Source organism: Rattus norvegicus, chromosome 3, assembly GCF_021556685.1.
Source record: "Rattus norvegicus strain SHRSP/BbbUtx chromosome 3, alternate assembly SHRSP_T2T, whole genome shotgun sequence".
NCBI lineage: Eukaryota > Metazoa > Chordata > Mammalia > Rodentia > Muridae > Rattus > Rattus norvegicus.
This window is the reverse complement of record NC_141536.1, coordinates 88,588,396-88,615,753: the sequence shown is the minus strand read 5'-3', so window position 1 is coordinate 88,615,753 and position 27,358 is coordinate 88,588,396. Positions and strand designations below refer to the sequence as shown.

The window sequence follows — 27,358 nt, the reverse complement described above, 5'->3', positions numbered from 1 at the left end:
AGAGTACCCACAGACATACACTTCACTAGTCAAGAAATAACCTGATTTGGAGATGGTGCCTCTCTTCCTTGTATTCTCAAGCTCAGCAGGTTTAAAGATTCTAATGGCCAAGGAGGGAAATGTTTCCCCTAGGCATCACAGCTATGGGGAGAAACACAAAAGAGAGAAAAGAAACAAGTCATTGATTTTTTAAGGTACAATGGGAATACCCACTATACAATGGAGGCAAGGAGACTTATGTTTGACACTGGGGGATTTCAAGGCAAGGGTGGGAGATCAGAACAATGGTGGTTCATGCTAACTGTCAATTTTACTGGATATTTGAATAATGTAAGTTTGGTGAGGCATACTTATGGCTGTGCCTATGAGGCTGTTTTCAGTGAGGATTGATCAGGACTGACTTACGCTGAATGTGGAATCAGAATCCTATGAAGTGGAGGCTCAGATAGATAAAACGGGGAACGGGAAAGCTGGTGGGGAGCCATCATTCCCCTTGATGGTGCATAATGACACGAGCCACTCTGTTCTGCCTCGGCCTTCCTACCCAGACGGACTGAGCAAAATGAACCTTTCCTCCCTTAAGTTGTTTTCGTCAGGTATTTTGTCAGAGAAATACAGCAGTAACTAGGACGGGATCCTGACCAAAGAATACTCTTTGTTTTGGAGTCCTGATTGTGTGGTCTCCAAATGGAGGAAGATATTGCCAGTGAATATTTTGGCAAAGGGGAACATGGAATTGGGTAACAGAAGGTAACAATAATTATCATTTTAGGCCAAAGGACTAGGTAGAGAAATGGGGTCTGCAGAGGCTGTAATTTGGGATAATTTGTGTCTTGGGCTCTGTTTTTCTCCCACTGCTTTCTAAGAAGAGCACATGTGACTAAATGTTATTTCAGGTGAGAGTATAAACCACCTCCCCAACATGACCCAGTAGTGAAGAGACTTCGACAAGGCAAAGGAGTGAAAGGGCAGGCAGGGAGGAGAGGCTGTCACTTGCTAATGTTCATCACCCCTGTCCTTCACTACCTCGGTGCTCCGGGAGGTGGATATTTACAGGCCACACGGGAAATGGGTATTGAAGCAAACCTGGCAAGACTCCAGGTGGTGGAGATAAAGTTTGTTAGTCTCCTCGCTCCTTTCATGCCAACGGATATTAGAAGTTATTGTTTTTCTGTCAAAGGCCAGTAACTGCGACTAAGTGTGGGCCCTTTGGAAGGCAGTTTCTGAGAAAAAAAAAATTGAATTGGGGTGGCTGATTTGGAAACTGACTCCAAGAAGCAGAAGGGAGGGAAAAACCTGTAGGTTTATTGACAACAACATGTCCTCGTGGCACCTGACGTGTAATCACCTGGGGACTCTGAGGAAAGTTTAGTTGTACCTTAGAACAGTTTCACAAAGCCTAAAAAATATTGGGGCATTTACCTACAGTCTTCTTATCCATAATCCACTGAGCCTATATCTGGAGAAACCAACTCAATTCAGTTTTCTGCTATACTTCCAAAATGTCTTTCTACAGCTTTAGAGAAAGCCTGGAGAAACGAGGTTGAGAGGCATCTTGAGTAGTCTCCCTGTGTCATTGATACAAGACAAGGGAAAAGTGCAAGGTCCACCCATCAATATTACCTTAAGGTCAGGTGGACCGTGGGTCCATAAGGATGTATCAGGAGAACCAGATGGGCCTCAGAAGCATCCTCTCACTCTTATAGACAGGAGTCCCTGGTCTGCTTTTTCCATTTGACCCACCGCAAGGCTTCCTATTCTTATTGACCACATAGTACCTTGTTGTTCCTTGTTTATTTCATTAAGGAGATGAAATTTTTATAAACAGTTTCTCTCTCAACTCTTGGATCATTCTGATTAGTCTTGTGCCTAAACTCTCACAGATAATGAGCATTACAATTTATGGAATGTACAGCTTTCATGATAATTATAGCTCCTTGGAATCAAGGCTTCTTTCTTCTGTTTCCAACTTAATAGCATTTATTTTTGAGGTTCTGAGGAGTAAACCCAGAACCTCGTGCATGCTAGGCAAGTGCTGATCACTGACCCCATATCCCCAGCCCCTACCTATGACTCTAAATGGGAAGGAAAGATCACTTCCAAGACTCTCTTGCAACAAGGTCATTTACACGTGATCTGGACTCTACCAATCAGATATCATATACCAGAAAGTGACCAAGTACTTCTGAGGCCCACCTGGTTCTGATACATCCTTATGGACCCGCAGTCCACCTGACCTTAAGGTAATATTGATGGGCAGACTTTGCACTTTTCCCTTGCACCCAAGCATAGGGAAGCAAACTCAAGAATTCTGCAAAACAGTGGCAGCTGGGATAGCGTCATATAATACCCAGAAGCTACCAAATCACAATTATAGTATATATTCTGTGCCCAGGAAAATGCTTATCTTGGCATTAGAAATCACAAGGTATGAGTTTGGGTGTCATCGCTGGCTGTGCAGACAGCAATCTGAGTTCAGCCACCCTTGCAGTTCTATAAGAGAATCCATGTCTTCCAAGAGAACCCCCTCTCTCAGGTTTTCTGCTATAATAACAAGAATCTGTCTCTGTATTTTTACAAAGCATCTAATAAATAGGGCAAAGTGCTTTCTGAGTATGTAGTATCAAATTAATTGGTGGATTTAGAAGTGGAATCAATGACTAAATTAAAGTCACATAAACTATACTAAATGTAAAGTACTAAATTTAGTGGGTTGTTGCCAAGGGAGGAATCATCTCTCTCTCTCTCTCTCTCTCTCTCTCTCTCTCTCTCTCTCTCTCTCTCTCTATTCCTGCCTTCCCTTTTCACCTCCATGAACATTCTATCATATATATGATATACAATATATGTGTATATATATATATATAATAATAATACTAAATATATTAGGTAGATTATTCTGGGTACAGAGCTTGTCTGTGTTTGGGAAGCTATATGCTATATGCTATGGAAAGTGAAAGTCACATGCGAACTTTAACTCAGATCTCCAAGTGGAGTTGTATTCTGCTTGGGAGATAGAGGAAGTCTAGTTGGTCAGATGGCTACAAAAGTGTTTATAGCTGCATCATTAGCTGCTTTGATCCCCCATCTACCATGATTCTATGTCTCCTTGAGGTGCCAAATCCAACTCTAGTTTCTCTACAAATCTCTCTCTCTCTCTCTCTCTCTCTCTCTCTCTCTGTGTGTGTGTGTGTGTGTGTGTGTGTGTGTGTGTGTGTGTGTTAGCTTTTACTATTCTTTCTAACACTTTTTCGTTACCTCCATTTCACTAAGTTTTCCTGGTTAGAGTCTCAGGCATCTGCAATTCTTTTTCTTCTAGAACTTCCCCTTAGCGGGCCGTAAAAGCAGAGATTGACTATATGATGATATGCCTATGCAAAGTGCTCAGTAAATATTTGCTTCCACATGTCAGCTCAAAGTAATACATTTTTTCTTGCCTATTGTCTCTTCTTCCTGTTCTTCTAGAATGTCTTGGCTAGACAGCCCAGCTAAGTAAACTCAAACTGAATTTGTGCCTTATTAGGTATGTGTCCCTTTGTGCCTTTCTGTTTAACTCAGCCATCCACTGAACTATTGTGACTAATGCTATCATTTTTGTCATTGTGAGGGATACAATGATCTAGAAAATGTTTTCAAATTTTGGTTCCTGAACCAATAGCATAGAACTCAAGTAGGAATGAGGAAATTCTCAAGCTGTGCCATAGTTGTTCAGAGTATGTAGGGACAAGACCAAAAGGCTGGTCCAAGAAGTCCCTCAAATGCTTTCATGTGCACTTAGTTCAAGGAGCCCTGCTTGAAACAAATGGTCCTTAACCTTGGCAGTCCTCTGCAGGAATTAGCTGTGGAGTCCAATTTGTTTTTAATTTTACTACTACTACTACTACTACTACTACTACTACTACTACTACTATTGTTATTATGTGTAGAGACGTTTTGCCTAAAAGTATGTCTTTGTAGTACACAGAAGCCAGAAGAGGAACTGAACCCAAGCCCTCTACAAGAGCAACTGATGCTCTTAAGGTTTAACCCATCTCTCCAGCCTCTAGCACTCCTTTTTAATTAGCCAAGATGTGGTTTCCTCATCACCCAATTGAACCAGATGCTCCAACAACAAAGTCCAAGGATTCCTAGTTTCTCATAGCTCCCAGATGCTCTCTATTGTGAAGCTGGGGCTGACACACTCAATAGTCATGAGTTTCAGTGGCTGTAGTGGGAAGCAAACATTGCAGCGTTCTAGAAGAGAAAAACCACGGCACTGCTTTGACCTGTCAATAATGCTACGTGCTGTCACAAACTTCCAAAACACTGGGAAATTAAAACCCTCAGGTTAATTCTCACTCCAGTTAGAGCTTAGTACAGCCACAAACCACTACTTCATGCAGTCATTCTGAAGACCCAAGTTCCTTCTCTTGTGGTTCCGTCTTCCTCTATACGCTTGGCATCTTCTGTGTGCTTCTGGTAGATGAAAAGACAGCAAAGATCTGAGCCTACATGGTTTCACCTAATTCCAGGGAAGGCTAAGAGTGTAGTTCTGATGTGAACCCTCAAGAAAGGGACTGTGAGACATTATCAGGCGGCCCTAGCATGCTATTTGTGATTTTTCCCCAAATGACTGCCAACAGCGTCACCTTGACAGATGAACTCTGAGTTTGTGTTAGTCACAGGCTGGGCATTCTCATTAGTAATGTGTTGAGTCCCCATGATTTTCAAAATGGATGTAAGTGAAGTTACACTGGCTGTCCCCAAAACTGTGAACCACTCTGGGATATTCTAAAGACTACACAGTTCCAGGGAAAAGTTCCAGAAAAGCAAGGAAGAAGAGGTGGTTTTTAGAACCATTCAGAAGCCATGGAGGAGGAAGCAATTTATAAGTCTGATTAAGATAGGGAAATGACCAGACAACTATGGACATGCGTGCTAGCTACATTTATGCACTTATGCATGATCAATTGAACTCTCCCTGTGTGGGATGTGCCATACCTCAGTGCACCTGGCAGTGGAATCTGCCAAGTGTTTGCCTGCATCTTGCCTGTAGCAGGTTGGAGGGAATAATTGACTGTATCGTTCTGTGGGAGGTCAGCAGAATTATTCACAAAGCTTGTGCACCCTGAGTTTTGTGTCTTTTCGGTGACTCTCTTTAGTAGTTGGTCTTTTCGTGTATTAACAGTGGTTTCAAAAACAGCCAAATGATGGTCCCTAAAATCAGAGTGCAAAGTTTTTTATTTGTGGTTTCAAGGAAATCAGTGAGAGAAGCCAGAATTACCAGAAAGAGTGCTACCTTTGAGGATGCAACAGAACTCTCACAGGATGTGTAGTTGCTGTAGACTCAGCCTACAGCCGGGTGGGAATGCGTATGGATGATTGGCTCTTACAGTATAGAGTGGCGAGCTCTTTAGTGAGCATAGAGCCCAAGTTGAAGGTAAGGAAGCCTTTGCAGGGAAAGGGCTGTAGTTTATAGTTGTGCTTATCTGCAAATAACAGATTATACCCTAATCTTCACCTCCTCCAACATAAACAGCAACTGCAACAAGCAGGAATTCTAATTTTCAGGAGGAAGGCGGTTTATGGCTGTGTGGCACAGCTCAAACCTGCCAAAGGGAGCCTTTGTACATTTACAGCAGATGGCATTCATTCTCATGGTCACAAAACAGTTCTTAAATTTCCATCAATCAATTCTTCCTTCCAGTCAGGAACAAGAGGAAGAACAAATGACAAAAATTATAGCTGAACCTGTCAGCTTTTTCAGAATCTCAATCCAAAGTAGTCTTATTTGAGGAGTTCCAACTGTGTCCTGGTTGGTACTCTGGATGCTGGGGTGATGAGAAATGTAGTGTTGACTGTTAAATTTTACCAAAACAGAGTAAACTGAATTTTTGCTCACTGGGAAGATGGGGAAATGGCTCCAGGGGGATAATGTTAAATCTCCCCAGAGGTGAGAGGATAGAAAGGAAGCTTCAAGCTCCTCTGTACCCTACTATTGATCAGATGACTCCTTTTGTAGCTGTAGACTCAGCCTTTGTCATTTTAGGTGATTATAAGGCTGGGGCAGAATCTGGGTCCACTGAAGCGTAGAAATCATATCCTGTTTGCTAGCAGCTCCACACCATCTCTGGCGACAACATGAGGTGGGTGTTCCCTTAGTCTTTGAGGATCTTGATCTCAGGTGAAGCCAGATTCCTGTCTTTAAAAAGAAATGAATTTCGAGGTGAGCCAGGAAGAAGCAGAGTTGGAGTTTACTGCAAACACGAAGGAGGTGATCAGGGAAAGAGTAATGCCTGAGAACATGATGTGCACTTCTCAAAGAGGAGCCCCACAGTAGTGTCTCGGCAGTAGACTATGTCATTTTGGTTGTTTTCAACTTACATTTCTAAGCCCCCTCCCCCTATTTTTCTATGAATGAGATAATAAGATATGCCTGGAGATGTCTTATTGGCTGTTATTATGATGAGATAAGACCACTGAGTCACAAGCAATGCACAGAGACTTGGGGCATGTCTTTCACTGTCAATGTGGTGTCTGGTGAGGTTGCTAGAAAATTGCAGGCTTGCAACTAGGAAGGCAAAGGAGAAAAAACTGTATGTAGGCCTTAAGCATAGCTTAAGCCTTAAGCATAGCTTAAGTTTCTGTTAAAATATTTTTATTTGAAATGCCTTTCTACAAAAAATACTGTCTCTGTGTTATTGTCTTTACAGTAGATGTCAGGATTATTATTTGATTAATTTTAGTTTACATGTGTGGGTGGTTTGCCTGAATGTATGCCTATGAGCCACATGCATGCCTGGTGCCAGCAGAGGACAGGAGGAGACATCAGATCTCCTGGAACGAGAGCTACAATGGACTGCTGTGTGGGGGATTGGGATCGAACTCCAGTCCTCTAGAAGAGCAATCAGTGCTCTTAACCGCTAAGTTCTCTCTCCAATCCTGAGTTAGAATTCTTGACCCTTATCAAGCACACTCTGGGCTGTGAGATCTTTGTGTCCTTCCTTCCTGTGTCTCATAACTTTCTCTTTCTATCTGCATTACTCTCACTTCCACAATTTTCGGCAAACCACCTGTAAACATCCTAAGGATGTGTGCTCGATGTTCCACATACGACAGTGAACTATGCCAAGGAGTCCTCCCCATACAACTCCTATTTAGTGGGGAAGCCACGAGTGACACCCTGCTCACACCATAGCTTTCCCTCTTAGCAATGATTAGGGAGAGCAAGTATGACGTCCCATTGTATGGACAGGGATATGGAGGCCTAGACAGAGTGCAACATGTCTAATTCATATTGCCAGCCATAGAACAAGATTCAGTGAGGACCCCAGCCTTCTCCTCCTAAGGTTCAGTCCTTTCTCCTTTGTTTCCAGCTCTGGGTGCTCCCTAAAGAGAAAACAGAGCTGCAGCATTGGGCAGAACTGGATTGAAAACCCAGTGCTGTAATCCCAGACACCAGAATAGTCATCATTGGCTTTGCCTCCAAGGTCTGTCTGAGTGTTTGTAGTCCTGGGTGTGTGCTGAAAGAGGAAATCATAGCTCTTTCTTACAATCAGAGACTCGAGGGAAAGCTTTACCCCACAGCACTTCCCTGAAATGCTACTCTTTCTTCTCCAGGCCAGTCTTGACCACTGCACTTCCTCTACACAGGGACTGGAAAGGTTGGTCATAGGCTAGACCCTTTTTGCTCTTCACTCACACAGGGCTTTGCATGGGGGAGTGGCAGGGCATTTTCAGGCAGACTCTGATCTGCCCTATGTCAGGTAAGGCCCTTTGCCCTGTCCAGTCATCTGCTCTTTCCCTCCCCCATGCATTTTTCCTAACATTCATCCAGCTCCCCTTCTTCCCTGTTCTGGGCAATCATTGCCCTTAATGTTCAATGTTAAAATAAATTTACCGGCTTCTCCCATCTGTAGTGCCAGGGCATGAGCTCAGTAAGTACTGTTAAGTTGGGACTTCACACCAAACAATGACTATACAGATGTTCTGTTCTGTAGTTTACCATGCCCTTCATGTTCTGGCTTGCCCAAGGAGCCCTAAAGAGGACTGGGGTCTCTGTGCAGACTTATCTCTGCTTCCCATCCCACCTCCAGCCTCCCAGGAATGGAGCATCCCTCCTGTGATGCACAGGTTCCCAAGCTCTCAATCTCTGGCTCTGGGCTCCATGTCTTTGGATATACTTTTCTCCTCTCTCCTGTCTGAGGTCCTTGCACACTCACAATATCCAAACTTAAGCTCCTTGGTTCCTATTGGAATTGAGCTATTGCTTTTCTTCTGTATTAGTTGCTTTCTTCATTGTTGCCACAAAATACGTGTCAAAAGCAACTTAAGGAAGGATGAGTTTATTTGGCTCACACTTCCAGGGGGAGCACATTGTGGAGGAGGAGGCATGACATCAGCACACCACACATGCTGGTGTAGGACATTAGACAAAGCTGTGGAGAAAGTGTTGCCACATTCTAGAAACCCTCTAAGCCAAGATATTCATTCAAAGATATAAAAGTAATAATAGCTTATCTGTGTTGAATATGTATTACGTTTAAACATGGGACAAGCACTGTTATAGGTTCTTTGTGTACTATCTCTCTGAATTCTCATAACTTCACAGGGAAAATAATGCTTTCTTCAGAGGCCCAGAAGGCCTAATTAATTTTCTCAACATCCTGCAGTTATTTCAGAGGGCAAGCTATTAATCAAATGTCACACATGTCTCCCAACTTTCCCATCCACATAGGAGCTCATAGCATACACAAGATACTGCCTTGTGGATCAGTTACACAAAAGGGCAAGACAGTGCCTGCCCCAGCTCTTAACATTCAATTATCATCCATGTGTGAACATAGGAATGAGAAGCTGGGAAAAAGTGCTGAGCCTGATGCAGGTACAGAAAGGACTGACCAGAGAAGGTGGGTTTTGTCCGACCTGAGAGATGCAGGTTCGGGATCTGCAAATGTGTAGACAGTGGAAAGGAAGGGATAGAGTGGACAATGTTTGTCAGGTTTCTTCCAGTATGTCTAGAGTGTCCTGGCTGGACTTAGCTCAGGACAATTCAGAAAGGAAACTACCAGAAGAGCTTGGTCCTAATTAAGGTAGGAAGCACATAGAGCTGACACCATAGAGTGGAAGAGGAGGAGCTACTTTTTAGCCATCTCTCCAGGGGAGGGCAGGAAACAGTGAAAGGAGAGTCTATACCTGGAGGGAAGGTAGCCATTAGCTTCCAATCAGTGGGGAGGAAGAAATAAAGAAGCCACTGAGAACAGGACATAAGAGGATTCCTGTGGCTTTGTAAATGGACAGAGATTTCCAGGTAAAGCTGGATGTTACCCTATGTGTGTTCTTTCCCCATTCAGGTACTACTACTGTAAGAACATTATTCCAAAAGATTCAGATACTTTATACCTTCCTCTTCCTCTTCCTCACAATGTACTTAAATAGATTATCAAATTAAATAGGTGTCAAAAAAGTGTAAAAATGTCTAAAATATGGAATACAGATTTTCCTTAAAATGAAATAGTAAAACTATCATATGATCCAGCAACCTTACTGTTGGGTATATACCTAAAATCACATGAAGTATGTCAAAAGAGACATCTACAGTCTACGGTCACTGCCATGTTAATCACAATAACCAAATTCTAGAGTCAAGCTGTGTTTGTCAATGGGTAAATGGATAGAGAAAACAACAACAACAACAACAACAACAACAACAACAACAACACACACACACACACACACACATAGACACACACACATGCACACACCATGAGATAGATAGACAGACAGACAGACAGATTGATAGAATATAACTTAGCCTTGGCTATATCAAAAGATGTGTTATAATGAGCAAAACAAACCAATAATCTAGGCCTTGGAAAGGTAAATACTGTGCACTCTCACCTATCTTGAAAAGCCAAATTCACCCAGTAGAGAGAAGAAACTGGTTCCTGGTTATGATTCTTTGGATGATTTTAGTAAGCTTGGATTACACAAACTGATTCTGGCTAATTCTCAGTGTACTTTCTCCGATAACAACAGTGAAAAGTTTGACTCGTAGAAACAAATTCAACTGATCATTGCCAGAAATGACAAGTCAAAGGCCTAGGCTAATGTTGGTCAGATGATACAAATTTCCATCAAGAAGAACAAGATCAAAACAGCTATGTTACAACATCATGGCTATCAGTCATAAAAATTTTATATAACTGAAAATTGTTGCTAAAGAGATTTTAAGTATTCTTACCTCAAAAAAATATGGTAATGCACATGGTAAATAGCTTAATTTATCCATTCTATAAAGTATGCATATATCAAAACACACTTGAAGTTGGGTATGGTGGTGCACATAATCCCAGCATTCAGGAGATTAATGCAGGAGAACATGTGTTTGAGGCTAGCCTGGGCCTTGACTTCTTGATTGTTGTCAGAAGTAGAGTAATGGAATAAGTTACCTCATAGGACTGCAGAGGTTAAATAGGTTACAAGGTGTGACTGGAACACTGTCTAGCTGCAACATGTGGAACATGAACATTAGCTATGATCAAAATCCCAATTTATAGATGAGGGACACTGAGACTTAGAGAGGCAAAAGGATTTTCTCCAGGCCACATGACCAGTTAGCAGCAGAATGATTTTCTCTCTACAACTTGATCTCACTTCAAACCTAAGGATAATGGATGCTCCTGGACACACATACTTCTCCCTGCTCTCTACAACAGGGATAATGTTTGTCGCCATTCTGTGCACGAGACAAGCTAAAAAGGCACCCAGTGGGCAGAACTTGAGAAAAGGTGATCAGAGTCATAGGAAAAGGGGAAGAAACCTTTGTTGACACTTTTACTGTGATCCAGAGTAGGTCAGGACTCAGCATATCTATTGTATAAAGGGCCACACAGTAAATAGCTCGCACTCTGTATGACGTGGCCACCACTCAGCTGTCCTCGCAATAAAGCAGCCATAGGCAATAAACACTCAGTCACTGCTGCATTCAATATAACTTTATTATGGACACTGAAATTTGAATTACACAAGATTATACTTTCTATATTGCAAGCTATTGCTCTTGTCCTGATTTTTTCCAGCCATTTAAAAATATAAAATCTAGGAAAAGGGATGTCTAAACACTTATCTAATATGCCTCAGGCCCTGGGCTTGATCCCTAGAAAACACACACACACACACACACACACACACACACACACACACACACACACAGAGAGAGAGAGAGAGAGAGAGAGAGAGAGAGAGAGAGAGAGAGAGAGAGAGAGAGAGAGAGAGTAGCTTGTGGAATCTACAAAGAAGCAGCAAGAGGGCAATACTGTTAAGAGGTTTAGATCCATTGACGTTCTATCAGAATCCCTAAGACTCACTTTACATGCAGGGCTATGGAGGTTCAAGTGTTGTCCTGGCCTGAGAACACAGCTTACTGAGAAGAGGAGCTAGGATTTAAGTCCTCTGCCTACCTGCCCCATGATGCTCTTGGATCTAGGTACACTAGTTCCCTCTGCAGCTGTGTGGGAGAAGGGAAGCTGCTCCAATGGACAGGCCCCTTCTGATGTAACATGGTATCTCTGTAGGCAGGTCTATAGGGAACAGCATCTATTCCCCAGGATTCCTAGCTCCAGGAAATAATAGATCCCAGATGGAGTCTGAGGCAGGCATCGCTGCAGGAAAGACTTGGTCTGTGGCTTGGGGAGATAGTCCTGCCTAAACAAACTTCTGGTCTCCATGGCAATCTGGCAAGAGCCACCATTCCTCAGTGCATTCTTCAGCTTCTATTACTGTCTCACAAACCCAGGGCAGTCGACTTAGGGAGAGGAAAGGTTGATTTTGGATTATGGTTTTGGAGATTCTACTTGGTGATTGGTTCTGGGTTTATTGTTCCTTTTAGGCTTTTGGAGAACAGGTGGCTGAAAACACCATCAAGAGAGTACATTGTGAAGGAAAACTGTTCCGTTCATGGTGGGGGCACAGAGAGAGAGAGAGAGAGAGAGAGAGAGAGAGAGAGAGAGAGAGAGAGAGAGAGAGAGAAGCAGCAACAACAGAAACAAAAAACAAAAGCAAAGCAAAACAAACAAAAACCAAGCAAACAAAAAAGCCAAGCAGCAGTGTCATTACTCCACCAAGGCTATGCCCTCAACAAGTTAAAGACCTCCTAAAAGAGCCCACCTCCCCATAGTGTCAAGCTGAAGACTGGAACTTTACGAACGGAACTTTGAGGAACATTGAAGACCCAAAATCTAGCATCTCACCTTTGGTCAGCAAGGAGCAGAAGGCTCCTACAGAGGAGTAGCCTCCATGGGCTAGGCAGAAAGGTTAGGGCCAGTCTTGAGGGTCTTAGCATTGTATTGGGCAAGTGGTGAGGAAATATGAATAAGGCGTGTGTGTGTGTGTGTGTGTGTGTGTGTGTGTGTGTGTGTGTGTGTGTGTGTGTTTGAAAGAGAGAAAGAGGGAGAGAGAGAGAGAGAGAGAGAGAGAGAGAGAGAGAGAGAGAGAGAGAGAGAGATCACATTTGGCCATGAAGTTTCTTGATGGCACAGCTGGGGACTTGGAGAGGTTTCACTCCCTCTTCCCATCTCCTGACTCTCAAACCTCAGCCTTGGCTTCTGCCCCCAACTCATCACTCTCAGCTGAGCAGGTGTTGATGCCGGGGCCTGGGATGCAACCTTTTCCTGCCCTGGAGGACACTATAGACCAAGGAGTGCTCCAGACTGGAACTACAGCTCCCAGGCTTCGGCAAAATTAATGTGGCTTCCTGCTCTCAGGTCTGAGCTTGTTCACACTGCACTGGAAAGGAAAACACTCCCACGTCCTGCAATGGGCACTAGGTCATGCAAGCTGCAGCAAGTCAAGCCCGTCTTAGTGGTTGAGAGGGTGACAATGGACCCAGGCCTGCTTGCCTACTTATTATGTATTCTTTTAAAATTGTTTCCAATCAGGCGGTCTCGAAGTGGAAAATACATGTAACAAAGAGTGAGGGGAAGGCTTCTCATAATCCTGCCTTCTAATAGCAAATGTTATTCCTTCTGTCTCTTTTTTTCTATGCACTCTATCCAAGAGATGCCTCAGGATGACTTCTACCTGGGGCGTTTGCTTCTCTTTTCACACGTGGACTCACATCTTTCTACATCAGTGCACATTTTTGCTTGACCATCCTTTTATCCATCTGGTTTCTGGCAGGCCCTCTGTCAAGGGTGTACAGCACTGGAAAATTTCCGCCGTGTTCTAGGCTCCCAGGCTTCAGGTGGATCACGTAGTAGTTCCACACTAGTGAGACTTTTGTGGTGGGCTCTGCTTTTGCCAAAAGCAACAGCCCCAGGCTCACTGTCTACAATAAGATATTCCTGCCCAGCCCTTCCTGACTCAGGTACTATCCTTACCTAGTCATCTCATCCCTCAGGGCCTCAGTTTCTTTACCTATGAAATGGAATGTTTTGATTAAAGTCTTTGCCAGCTCCATGTTCCATGACTAAGCACCTGCAAACTCACAGGCAGATTCTAGGAGCAGGTAAGAGTCTTGACGGCTGAGGGGAGTCTGTGATTCCAGGTGAATGATGGTATATATCTTGATGTGGAAATTTGAACACCACCTTGACAGTCAGCACCTCATGCAAGCTGTGGGTCCCTGGGCTCTGCAGATGGCTAAGCTGTCTCCAGCTTCCTGTCCCCCTAACTGAGAGACGGAGGTGGCTGTCTCAATGCAAGCCCTGAGCTCACTGACCTTCTGCTTCTCAGTCATGGTATTAATAGTCAGAACCAGTGGCTAACAGCTGCCGGTTTCAGCTTTAGATACAGAACACATGACTAACGGGTACCTAGGAAACTAGGGCCTGGAGTGGGTTGGTGGGAAGGTAGAGAGGAATTGATTCAGGCTCTGGGAAAGTCCTGAGGAAAACTTTCTTCTCTGCCTCCCTTTTTCTTTTCTCCTTTGCTTCAGGGACAGCAGCAGGCTGTGGTCAAGGTGCTTTGAACAGCCCATTGTGAGGCTAAGGCAGCTGCTGCTAGAGGCTTCAGGGAGGGAGGAGTGCCAAAAGCATGAACAACAAATGTCTGTCCCGGAGCTGGGTGGCTAGCCTTACTTTCTCCTGTGAAGACAGGGATACTAGCAGCGACAGCAAGAGCAGTAAAGCCACCAGGCTACCGGGCCACCAGCACTCAAGCCACACTAGACAATGAGGCAGATCCTGACATGGTCTCCTGGAAACAGCTCAGAAAGTGGCATCAATATCGTGTCACAGATAAGGGAACTGAAGCTCCAGTGGGAGAAGCTACTTGTTCAAAATTCTCCACCCAAGGAGCTGCAGGACTACAACAAGGACTGGGCACCAAGGAGCTTCAGGACTACGTCTGAGCTTGAGCTTGCTCTCTTGAACAAGCTCCTTGAATCGCTGCTTCTCAGTCTCTCAGGAGTGGAGAGTCTCTCACTGCAGCAGCACTGTCCTCTTACACATAAATAATCCCAGAAGCTCTGGCACTCTGTCAGTCCCCAGGCATCTATGTGCTTAAGGACCCTTCTCAGTAACAACATGGGCAAAATGTTGACCTGGTCCCCAAAACAGAAATTTAATATTTCATGGATGAGACAAATGACACAGATCCTGTGGGTTTGGCATGCATTAATTATGGCCTCTAGGAAAGGCCCCACCTCTGCCATTTACCAGTTGTATGGCTCTGGACAGGTGTCTTATGGTACCCGTGTCTCATTCCTCATTTTCAACAAAAATAATGCTATCTCTTTCATAGAGCAACTTTTAAAGGTTGAAGAGCTAGTTAAAGGTTAAAATACTATTGCACAGTATATGCCTAGTCATTTTGGCAACTATTTTGAAATCTGGTCAATGAGGCACTAGCCAAATGGCTTGAATTATATTCTATTTTCTCTAGTAACCAATTGTATGACTTCAAATGGCTTCCTTTGGGGCTGGGGATTTAGCTCAATGGTAGAGCGCTTACCTAGGAAGCGCAAGGCCCTGGGTTCGGTCCCTAGCTCCAAAAAAAAAAAAAAAAGAACCAAAAAAAAATGGCTTCCTTTTCTGATTCTATTCCCAAATTGAGAACAGTGTTGTGGTAAGGAGTAAATAAAATGATATAACAAAAACCTACTGTGTTCCTCATCTCCATTACCATATTAACTGTGAGAATGGTGGAGCATCTTTACATGTTTGTTGGCCTAATGCGATTCACTTTTTAAAAAAATCTGTCTGTGTCACTCTCTGTCTGTCTGTCTCTATCCCTGTTTCCCGTTCAGTGCTGTCTCTCATAGGGGTGTGTGTGTGTGTGTGTGTGTGAGTGTGTGTGTGTGTGTGTGTGTGTGTGTGTGTATGAAGGGCAAAGATTGGTGTTCAATGTCTTCCTCGATCACTCTTCACCTTACTCTTCTGGAGACAAGGTCTCTCAGTGATCCTGGACCCCTTTGACTAGGCTGGCTGACCCAGAATCTGCCCTTCTCTGACCCTTGGTTTACAGATACATAGCACCAGCACCTGAGTTTTATGTGGCAGTTAGGGGGGTCCAAACTTAGGTCCTCAGTGCAGTAAACCCTTTATGGGGAGGCTTCCAGTTTCCATGCAAGGATTTCTGCTTCAAGTCTGAAGTGCACCTTCTTTGGACCTGACAGGGCAAGCTCGCATGCTGCCCGTCATATCCTTCAGGTGCATGGACGGCACCACACTGTTTACACTCATTATCTCAGTCATGGAAGCGTCATCCTTCACTGACCTCGTCTGCAGAAGGCAGATGAGGAAATTGGAGTTCAGAGATTGGAAAACACAGAAAGAAGGACATCTTCCAGATCATGAGCCTTAAAATATGTGTTATGGTAAATACTAAATGGTACATGTACCAGGCGGTCACTTTCTCACTAGTTCCGGCTCCAACAGGCCATAGGAACTGGTGCTAATTTAACTAGCCCCCAAGTACTCTCAGACCCGGGCAGTCTGTGAGCCATTCCAGTACAGCACCCTGCCATTCTGTTTTGCTTTCACTCACAGTTCCCTTGGTGGGATGTTACCACACTAGGCATACACATCCCAATTCTGTGGTGGGCTTGGTGTGTCCCACCACTGCACCTTCTCTTGAACTCAATTAAGTCGCCACATGAAAGAACACACCACACAATAACCTCTGATCCAATTGATAAGATATAATTTGCCCATCTAGACAGCACAAAATCCTGAATACACCCATCCCTTAAAAATATTCATAATAACCTGTATCTACGCACAGAGAAGAACCTTATCATCTGCCGCCGTGTTCTCCCAGACCCCCCTCCTCCTCTGCTTCTCTCTTTCCTTCTAAAACCTCTGTTCCTGCCTCCCTTCTCATCCAAGGACAGGCCCCATTTTATCTTGTCTGCCTTCACCTGCATAATGACATCAACCTACAAATATGTGCTTGGTGGTATCCAACAGAAGTGACTGCTTTCCCACCTAGCATCGGCTTCCCTTTCTCTCCTTCAGAGTCTTGGTTTTGTTAGATCATCTGTCCTGTCCATCTCAACTCCTTGAGTGTGTCTGAGACAGCAATGATGGTTCTACCCCCTACTGAGAGACTGACCCTTGATACGTGTGTGTGTGTGTGTGTGTGTGTGTGTGTGTGTGTGTGTGTGTGTTACTCAAGTACCAGTGTGTCCAGAAGTCATTCTCAGGTGTCATTCCTGGGGAAGCCATCAACCTTGTTCTTTGAAACGAAGTCTGCCATGGGATCTGGGGCTCTTATGCTTAGATCAGATGCCTGCCCAGAAAGCTCCAGGGCACTGTCTGTCTCTGCCTCTCCAGAGCTGGGACTACAAGTTTGTGCCTCCCTACCTAGCTTTGGGAATTTGGCTCTTGTACTGACTTTATTGGCTGTGTAGTTGTAACTGTTCATCCACTATCCCCATCCTTATCAGCTGTCTGAGAGGATAATCTAAACGAGGCTCAAAGCTGCATGCATAAATATTTCTATTAAAGTTTCCCAGACCATCATAGCCCAAGGAAGCAACTTCAGTGTACGTCCTCTGGGATCTATTTAAATGAATTATGCAATATTTAGTCCATAGGAGGCTAGATACAAATAAAAATGGTAATTATGAGATTTGCATTGAAAGCTAAGCAATGAAGAATAGAAATAAACTGAGTGATAACTCTTGCCTGTAATCTCGGGAGGCTGAGGCAGGAGGATTATTCCAACTAACTTGAGAAATAGTGTGATACCTTGTCCTTTTTTTTTTTTTTTTTTTTTTTTTTGACCCTGGGCTTTCCATCATGGGCTGTATAAGAAAGCAAACTGATTAAGCCATGAGGTGCAAGGCAGTAAGCAGCACTTCTTCGGCTTCTGCTTCAGTTCCTGCCTGTGAGGTCCTGTCTGGAGTTCCTGGCCTTGACCTCCTTTGATGGTGGGCTGTGACACAAAGCTGTAAACTGAATAAACCCTTCCTTCCCCAACTTGCTTTTAGTCCTGGTGCTTTGTCACAGCAATAGAAATCCTAGTTGGACAGACCTGCCTTGGAAAAACACAGATTCCAAGCAAAGCAAACAAAAAAAGACTCTAAATAAAGATAAACAGGAAAGGAGACAATCTGTATACCTTGTGGCTTCCAGGCAAAAGCATCTTCCCACATGTAATTGAAAACTGGAAGGAGGTTCACAAAAGTAAAGTTCTAACCTTTAACAGTAAGGGGATCTCTGATAAAGGTGGTTCATCCCACCAGAGGGATTCAGCATCCCAGAGGCATTAAGTTGTTCAGAAGAGAAGTAGAGGCATGCTGGAGGCACTGTGATCAAAAGCTGGTGTGTGTGTGTGTGTGTGTGTGTGTGTGTGTGCGCGCGCGCGCCCGCATGTATATGTTTATGTTTGTAAATGTTTGTGTGTATATGTAGTTGTATATATGCGCATCTGTGATTTTGTTCATCTTTGTGTGTATGTTTGTACATATATGTACATGTATGTGTATGTATGTGTATGTATGTGTATACATACACATGCATGCCTATGTGTATACCAGTTATCTCAGTGGTGGAAGAAGGGGAACCATGTATGTGAGGGAGGCTTGTTATTCCTTGACACAGCTCATCCTCATCAGACATGCAGATCATCGCCTGATTTTCAAGAAGTCTGAACTCTAGACAGCTTCTCCTTATCTCTCCCCAACTTTCCTCTTTTGGACTGGCTCACTTTTCAACTTGAATCAGACAGTGGAGCTCTGAGGACAGGTTCCCATAGCATGACAGAAAGGGAAATCTTGACCCTGATTCTGGATCACTTAGGTCCTGAAGTTTCCACAAGGATTTCTGGAGCTTGACCAGGTCATTGTCAGCATCCTAGAGGTGCAGGCAGAGATATGCAGGGGACAGGATGGAGAAAAGGCACAGACACACACCACAAACCCTTCTCTAGAGGAAATGAAATTCAAGTGAGTAACGAACAGGATGAGAGGCAAATATGGAGGTGAGAAGGAGAGAACTTCTCGGATGACAGAAAAGGTGGCACAGTTACTTTGTCCTCCCCTGTCCGCCATCCATAGGGGCTAGCATCACAATGTCATGAGCGAGGCTTTTTGGTGAGATCACATTCAATGGCTTTCCTTCTATGTGAGTGTGGGCCATCCACTTAACCTTTCTGATATTCTGATTCTTTAAGTGGCATTAGCCAATCCTCTAACCCAGAATTAATGGAGATATCCTGAGAGAGCTCTTCTCTGGGTGTCTGGCTGATAACATCCATAATGAACTCCGTGCTCTGTGTTACTTGAGGCCCTGTGAAACCATTCACCGTTTAGCCTGTCCCAGAATGTGAGGCATTACCAGCATTTAGTCTTAACCCTATCATTATTTCTTCCTGATCAGCATGGGCCAAGAGAAGCTTGCTTATTTTTCCCAAGGGAGTGGCGTGAAGGGGCTGTCCTAAGCCTGAACCAGAGCCACCCATCTAGTCAGCAGTAGTGAGAATAGAGACACATCTGGGGCCTAAATGAGGCCACCAGGAGCTGACTCTGTGGGTGGGGAAAGAGAAAGGGACAAACCCAGGCTGATGAAGTAGCAGGCTGTACAGCACGAACCCAGATGCAGCAGAAAGGGCAAGTTTCAAGCCCCCCAAAATAGTCACATGCAGTCTGTAACTCATGGGAGGGGATCGAAGTCCAGAGACAGGTCTGCAGGGAAAGTGAGAAGCTGAGGGATGGTGGTGAAGATCGGGGATGGGTGGGAGAAGGGGATACGATAGATTATTCTGATCATCATTTTGGCAGGATCCAGAAGTACCTTGGAAACAAATCTTTGGTCATTCTTTGAGGGAGTTTATAGTTTGGGTAAGTTGAGGTAGAAAGACTCACTCTAACTGTGGGTGATACCATTTCACGGGTCAGAGCCCCCGACAGAATAAGAACAAGAAACCATGCTGAGAGTTAACATTTATCTCTGACTACACATGTAAAGTGACCACTGGTCTGTGCTTTCACTTCTTGGTAACACACCGTCCCAGCCACAATGGGCTGAATACACAAACTGTAGGCCAGAGTGAACACTTTCTTCCTAAAGATGCTGTTGTTGCCTGTGTTGTCATGATAACAAGAAAAGTAAGAAAGGGAGAAGAGATTGGGCATGTGACAGAGGAGCAATTTCTGAGAGAATGAGAGCACTCTGGTTTTTTCCTGCCACCCACAGGTGCCCCATTGATTGGTGCTCAGTACAGGCGTTTTGGTGGTTTCTTCATGGGGTGAAGCAAAGCTATTTTGGGCTCATTTGTCTGAAGAGGTATAGGACCTCCTCTCCCCCATCCTGGGTGTTCCTGCTTTACAGCACTAGAGCAGAATAAAGTAAACTTTCTATTCCCAAACAAGGATAGGCAGGGAAAGGGCATAGCCTTCTAGGGCTGGAGACAGGATGGAAGCTGTTACTGAGGAGGCCTGGCTTGGGTATCATAACCGTGAAAGCCGATTTCGTTCTTATGTGGATTTTCCCTACAATTTCTCCTAGTTCTTTTGTTCTCGTCACGGACAAGGAAAGATTAGCTAAACTTCCTGACCCATAGGCAACAGGGACTCTGGTCTTCTTTAGGCACAGATGACACATCAAAGTACCAGCTAACAAAAAATGACCAGCAGAATGCTCTCAGAAGGACAGCATAGGTAGTAGCCCTTTTCCATAATGGTCTATCTATGTTTATGTTACTTACATGAAACCTCTAGCTGAGAAAATTAAAATAATAAGAATATACAAGATCAAAATGTATGATGTATGCATAAATTATCAAAGAATGAACTTTTCCATGAGTAAGAAGTAGAATGACCAATGATGTGATGATGAGATGGTGGTTATGTTATTTTAAGTAGCCTGTGTCTCATAGAGACACATCCTGAAATATTTACAGATTGAAAGATGTGATGTTTGCAAAGCACTTCAAAACAATCCAGCTGTGAGGAAGGAAACAAAAGACACTCACTGGTAAAACAGGCAAAATGTCCATCATCGTGAAGCTGGCAGGTGACACTCTGGAACTCATATAAATTTCTGTCTACCTGTGTAGTCACTGAACTTTTTCATACTAGGTAGGAGCTTTCATTTTCCGTTCCTTCCTTCCTTTGGTGTTCTCTTCCATTAAGCTTTCATTTATCTAAGGAAAAACTTCATCCATAATCTCACACTATCTTCTTTCAGTTTCCTGCTCACCTGCCCCTCCCACCTGTCCTCCTTTCCCTCCTTCCTTCTTCTCCTTTCAGAGATCAACCCCCAGCTTGCGAAGGTTGTGGCTCTGTGATTGGCTTTTGACCAATGATATGTATAGGAAGTGATGGTCTCACCAACAGACATAGCCCATGGAAGCTTCACAAAGAGGATTTCCATGTTCCTTTCTTTTTACCACAAGTAGAAATGACCCAGCAAACTTAGAAGCCATGTTGTAATTTGCAGAGACATTAGCAACCCAAGCTTACCTTCCCAGCTACTCAGGAGTGGTGACAGGTTTAAGGTGACCCCAACATAAAATATCCATGCGCTAAAGCCATTGTACATTTTTAAACCAAACTTCATTAATACCAAAATTATATCCACCACACAAAAAGAGAAATCCATCTGGAAGCGAGGTGAGAGATGGGACAGAGAAGTACATAGAAAGACACAAAAAGATTAAGTTTGGAGAAAGAATATGTCAGAAATACCCACTATTTTTGGGCCCTGTTATAGTAGATTGAATACACACATTGCTACATTGTGTTCTTTGACTCTCACCAATGGACTTAAAAAACTTTATATAAGGAACTTAAGCTCAAATGCATGGAGTAAACAGCCAAGGTCATTAAGTAAATGATGTTGGGAGTTAGTTGACATGTTGAGAATAATACGTCTCAGTTAAAGGGACTTACTGAATGAGGATGGGGTGAGATCAGGAAAGGGGAAGGGGGGAAGAAAGAGGATAGGGAGATAAAGGATGAGTAGTCAAACTATTCAGCCATCAGAACCTAAGAGCCATCCTCAGAATCATCATCCTTTGGTTCTTCTTCTTCTTCTTCCTCTTCTTCTTCTTCTTCCTCTTCTTCTTCTTCTTCTTCTTCTTCTTCTTCTTCTTCTTCTTCTTCTTCTCCTCCTCCTCCTCCTCCTCCTCCTCCTCCTCCTCCTCCTCCTCCTCTCCTCCTCCTCCTCCTCCTCCTCCTTCTCCTCCTCCTCCTCCTCCTTCTCCTCCTCCTCCTCCTCCTCTTCCTCCTCCTCCTCTTCCTCCTCCTCCTCCTCTTCCTCCTTCTTCTTTTCAAGTTGTGTGTGTGTGAGAGAGAGAGAGAGAGAGAGACAGACAGACAGACAGAGACAGAGATAGAGAAACAGAGAGGTATAAATATGTGCATGTGTGTGGATGTGTGGTATGTGTGTATGTGAGATGTCTGTGTGTGTGAAGTATATGTGTATGTATACATGTGTGTGAGGTGTTTATGTATGTAGTATGTGGTATGTATGTGTGTGGTGTGAATGTATACATGTGCATGTGTGTAGTAATTTGTGTGTGATATGTATGTGTATGTGTGTTTGTGTGTGTGAGGTATTTGTGTACGTGTATATGTGTGTGTGGTATGTGTATGTGTCTGTGTGTTTGTGTGTGTTACAAATACCACAGTACCGGTAGGGAGGTCAGAGGACAACTTAGAGGAGACTGTCCTCTCCTTCCACCATTAGGGTCTGGGAGATTGAACTCAGGTTGTTATGCTTGGCGGCAAGCACCCTTACTCACTGAGCCATCTCCCTGGCCCTATACACAGTTTCTTGTCTAGTACATTGCAAACCTGCCTTGAAATATTATTGGACTTTCCTAATATGCCATAGTTTAGACCCTTGCTTACCTTAGGTTCTTTACTACTTTATGCTAATGTGATGCTAATGATTTCCTAGTCTACATGTAAGTCACAATTGCCTTAGCAGGAATCATCTTTGGTCACTGTGTTAAATCACTGAAATTTTATTGTTGCTATTGAGGCATTACCAAGACCATTCTAATTAATACAATTTAATCCCCTCTCATGATCAGATTACTCATTGTGCTCAAGATTTAGCTCGTGATATTGTGCATGCCAGGTAACAGCTATACCACTGAGCTACCTGCCTAGCCCTTGTGTTACCATTTTTGCATCCTGCAAACCTAATGCACATAATTAATCCTCCAAGGGATCTTTTGCCCATTGTGTGGTAAAGTCTTGGTGTCCTTCTTATAACTGTGACCTAAGAGGTCACCATGAACTTTTAGGTCTCATCCATTTAGTCTTTCTATTGCAACCATCATTGAATCCAAACCTCCCAGCATGGCCTGCAAAACTGGGAAAGTTCATGTCCTAGTGTTTGTTTCCTCTGCTCCAGCCACATGAGCTTTGTCTGCCTCCAAACCAGCTACAACCCTCACAGCAAGCCTTTGCATTTGCAGTGAACTCGGACAAAATTTTCTCTCATCTCTATGCAAGTGTGGTCCAAGCATTACCTCTTCAGACCAACCTTCCCCAGACAATGATTAGTTATCCTGGGCCCACTTCCTCAACAACAAAGAGAAACCAGCCTGTCTAGGAGCTGTTGGAACACAAGTGTCTAGAGCAGGGCCTGGAATACAGAGGTGACTTGCAAACACTCTTGACCTAATGAAGGTCCCTGGCATGCCAGCCTGGATCTCAGCCACTCTTGGAGGAGAGAAGGCAGGCTTCCTTCTTCTTTGTCTCTCAGTGCTTAGTCTGTGCACTGCTCACAGATGCACCCTGGTTGGTGATGGGATCTGTCACATTCCTAGTTGATGATTGCAAAGCTCTATTTTCCTTCACATCATGGTGATTTTATCCCTGCCTTTTATCCTCTACCTTCTTATACAATCACAATCACACTCACCAGAGATATCTTTCTTCCTCTCTCCTCCGCCCTCCCTGCCCACATCCTTTCCTGATTGAGCTTAGTTCAACAAATCTCATTGTCGGCCATGCAGCAGCATCTAGATTCAGGCTTTTATGGTCAGGGAATGGTATCCAGTGATACAGGCTTTGGCCTGGCTTCTCCTAGTCCCAGAAACTCTTCTTTTTCCATAAGTATTGATGTTAAGCCACAATAGGACTTGTCTGGAGGCTCATGCCTCTGCATGGGAGCCCAGAAGTTCTACCCTTTGGGTGTTTCTAAGAGAAGCTGTTACTGTCTGCCAGGTGGAAGGCTTTGCCTTTGAAATAGATTATTAGGCATGTCCAGGCACAAAGAGGCTCTCTGACAAAGGTTTTGGAAGACAGACGATCTGCTACTCATTTGGATCAGCTTGCAACTGTAGGCAAATCACTCTGGAATCTAGTTTCTGTCACAGTACAGTGAGTCAATGAGATTTTGGGGTAAAATGTGACATTGTTAGAAGAGCTGAGAGGGAGCAAGTCACAAAAGGAGCAAGAGAAGACCTAAGACATACAGTCAAATCCTGAAGTTCAGATCCAGCAACGGGCAGCTCTACAATGTCCTTTAACGTTTTTACCACCTGTAGGTGGAGTGATAGTCTTCTATTCATTAAGTCTTTCTGGTTGTAAGCAACAGAAACTAATGTGGACTAACAGAGGCAGAATGAAAGGAATTAGTGGTAAGGGTTTGGGTGCCCCACAGTAGTCAAGGAACCTGCAAAGTGTCAGAAATGAGGACATATTTTCTGCTTGTCCCCTACTCTCTGCCTTCTGTTTTCTCCTGCTTCTCTATAAGCATGGGTGGAGGAATATACCTGTCCCACAGCCTTTAAGTTGTAATGTATGTTCAGCTACATTGTGTTTCTGAATTTCACAAACAGCTCTAACATGGCTGGACTTGGATCAGGCTGCCACTGGGATCATTCGACCATGCTCATGGAAAATAGGGAGTCACAACATAAAATTATAGAGTCAGGAATTCATTTTCAGGATCAGAGAAGGAACTGTGTCTTGTGGATTGAACAACAGTAACGACAGCAACAAAAAGAAAAAGGAAACCAAAGAATATCCTGCAAGGAGTGCAGGAACTGACTAAACACTCAGGCATAAGAAAGGGAAGGGTGTTCATGTCTAGTCTGAGCACACAGCTATCTTGTGATGATTCAATAGGGAAAAAGATAGCACTCCCCAACTTCAGATTGTCTGATGAGCAGTCAACATCTGAGTCTCTGCTATTCAATAAGCCTTTCTCATTTTAAGAAAACTGTGAGAATCACCATGTGCCACTCTCTGTCTAACACCAGTCTACCTCCCCATGTGATATTTTCAAATTACAATTTCCCTCCCCCAACTCCTCCCTGCCTCCCCACTGACCCAACTCCATGCCTTTATTTCTCTTTAGATCTCTCTTTAGAAAACGAACAGGCACTCTTTCCAGCCAGCGGGGGTAAGAGAAAACCCTACCACAAGAAGCGGAAGTATGAGCTGGGAAGGCCGGCCGCCAACACTAAGATTGGCCCTCGCCGCATACACACAGTCCGAGTTCGAGTTCGAGGAGGCAATAAGAAGTACCGTGCTCTGAAATTGGATGTGGGGATTTTTCCTGGGGCTCTGAGTGTTGTACTCGCAAAACAAGGATCATTGACGTTGTCTACAATGCATCCAATAACGAGCTCGTCCGCACTAAGACCCTGGTGAAGAATTGCTTTATGCTTATTGACAGCACACCGTACCGACAATGGTACGAGTCCCACTATGCACTGCCCCTGGGCCGCAAGAAGGGGACCAAGCTGACTCCTGAGGAGGAAGAGATTTTAAAAACGATCAAAGAAAATTCAAAAGAAATATGATGAAAGGAAAAAGAATGCCAAAATCAGCAGTCTTCTGGAGGAGCAGTTCCAGCAGGGCAAGCTTCTCACCTTTATTGTCTCAAGACCAGGCCAGTGTGGCAGAGCAGATGGCTATGTACTCGAAGGCAAGGAGTTGGAGTTTTATCTGCGGAAGATCAAAGCCCGGAAAGGCAAATAAATGTCATAGCTCATGGAAAAAAAAGAAAACAAACAGGCAAACAAAACAACAAACAAAGCATAATAAGAAAGGAGAGAGAGAGAGAGAGAGAGAGAGAGAGAGAGAGAGAGAGAGAGAGAGAGAACACGAAGCAATATGAGACAAAATTATACAGCAACCATTGAGCTAGTTTTGTGTTGGCCATCTACTGCTGGGCATGGGGCTTGGCCTTCAGAGAGGGTTATATATCTAGTGAGACTCCATTACAGCTTTTATCTTTCTTAAATGAAAGTGAGTAGAATAAAGGTAAAGTAAATACTAATCTGGACTCCCATTGGTTTAGTGGTTTTCCCAGATCAGTAATTAGGAAGAAACAAAAGATTTCTGTCTTTATATTTCTTGATGATGGGAAATTTTGTTAAGTAAAATAAAGGTGTGGTTTTGAATTAGTTACCTGCCCTTGCAAGATTCAGGGAATTTTGTTCGTTTAAATCTGTAAAATGATAATTTGCTGTCAATAGGGTTTCTGTGACAACTAGACAACATTGGATTGGCTGTGCTAAGACTAACTTTTACAAGCCTGACAATAAGGGAGTTTATGGAGACAGAAAGTGATGGTGATGATAGCAGTGATAGCGGCCGTGATGTTGTCCATGACAGTAATGACAATGTATATGATGGTTGCGATGTTAGCTTTGTCAACTTGATACAACCTCGAACGACCTGAGAAGAGTCTCGATTAGGAGTTGTCTATGTGGATTTGCTCTATGGCATGTCTATAAAGGATTGTCTTAATAACTTAGTTGATATGAGAAAGACCCAGCCCACTGTGAGTGACACCATTCCCTAGTCAGGGAGCACTGAACTTTGTAAGAGTGGAGAAATCAAGCGAAGCAAGAGCATGCAAGCAAGAAGGCAAATGATCATGTGCTCATTCATTTCCCTCTGCTCTCGACTGTGGATATGTCACAACTTGCTGTTTGAAGTTTCTACCTTCTCCATAGTGATGGACTATGACTCAGAAGTGTAAGTGGAAATGAGTCCTTTTCTCCCCCAGTTGCTTTTTATCAGGGTATTTTATCACAGTGACAGAGACAAAAGTAGGTCAGTGGTAATGATGATAGGGATAGTCATGATGGGAATGATGCTGATGATAGGACTAGTGCTGGTAGGGCTGGTGGTGGTGGTGGAATTGTTATGGCTAATTATTTAAAAACCCAGAGTGTAAAATGTGCCCACTCTTTAGTAGCTGTACAATACATGCATGAATGAATTAATTAATTAAAAGAATAAACAATTCAAATTCTATACTCAAACATTCCCATTTCTAAGTTTGTTACTAAGCAGCTTTGGGGTTGGGTACTATTTTCTTAGTCCCAAACATTCTATGTGAAAGCCACTTGGTGACTGATATGGCCAATTTAGAATCTAGGTTCCTCTATCCCCGTAGCATTCTCAGAGTACTATAGTTACAGCAACTACTTAATTTGTCATAATTTGAAAGTTTTATTAATCCTAAAGGCCTAGCTCTGTGATCACTTCTAGCTGAATAATAGTCACTCAAAGTTATTTATTTATCATAAAGTTTCACTCATTCCTAGCTACCGGCTTTTTAGACTCCACTAATGATTATTTCATGAGAGTTTCTCGTTATTGCTCATTTGCATGTGTAGAACTCAGCTTGTGACTGTGAACTAAGAATGAATTCCATTGAGAGTTCAATATTAACCGGAATAGTACTTTTACCTTTACCTTGGCTGATCAATTCTTGTCTCTGAAATGGTGTTCCATGTTTGTACCATTCCACGATCCATCTCTGGGTCTCCCAGCCTTGCCCTTCATACTTCATTCACATTTGGTCTAGCCTTTTATTTTTCTTTGCTTAAGAAGAGGAGCTCTATGATCACTCATCAGAAGCCATCAGGCCCTGGCGTTTCTGTAAGAGCGTCTCATCTGTATGATGTGAACAGGCTCCTCGGTAGGCTGCTGAACTGGCCACTTTACAGA

General features: G+C 43.6%; 1 long non-coding RNA gene and 1 pseudogene across 1 annotated transcript; one reads left to right on the top strand and one right to left on the bottom strand.

Moving 5' to 3' along the window:
- Positions 1-5,764: 5,764 nt before the first annotated feature.
- LOC120101453 (uncharacterized) lies at positions 5,765-11,664 on the bottom strand. The gene is made up of 2 exons (XR_015684520.1): positions 11,442-11,664; positions 5,765-6,181 (listed from the first exon to the last, which is right to left on the bottom strand). It is a non-coding gene; the product is annotated as an uncharacterized LOC120101453 (long non-coding RNA).
- Positions 11,665-14,150: 2,486 nt separating this feature from the next.
- On the top strand, positions 14,151-25,372 carry Rps8-ps15 (ribosomal protein S8, pseudogene 15; annotated as a pseudogene).
- The last annotated feature ends 1,986 nt before the right edge of the window (positions 25,373-27,358 follow it).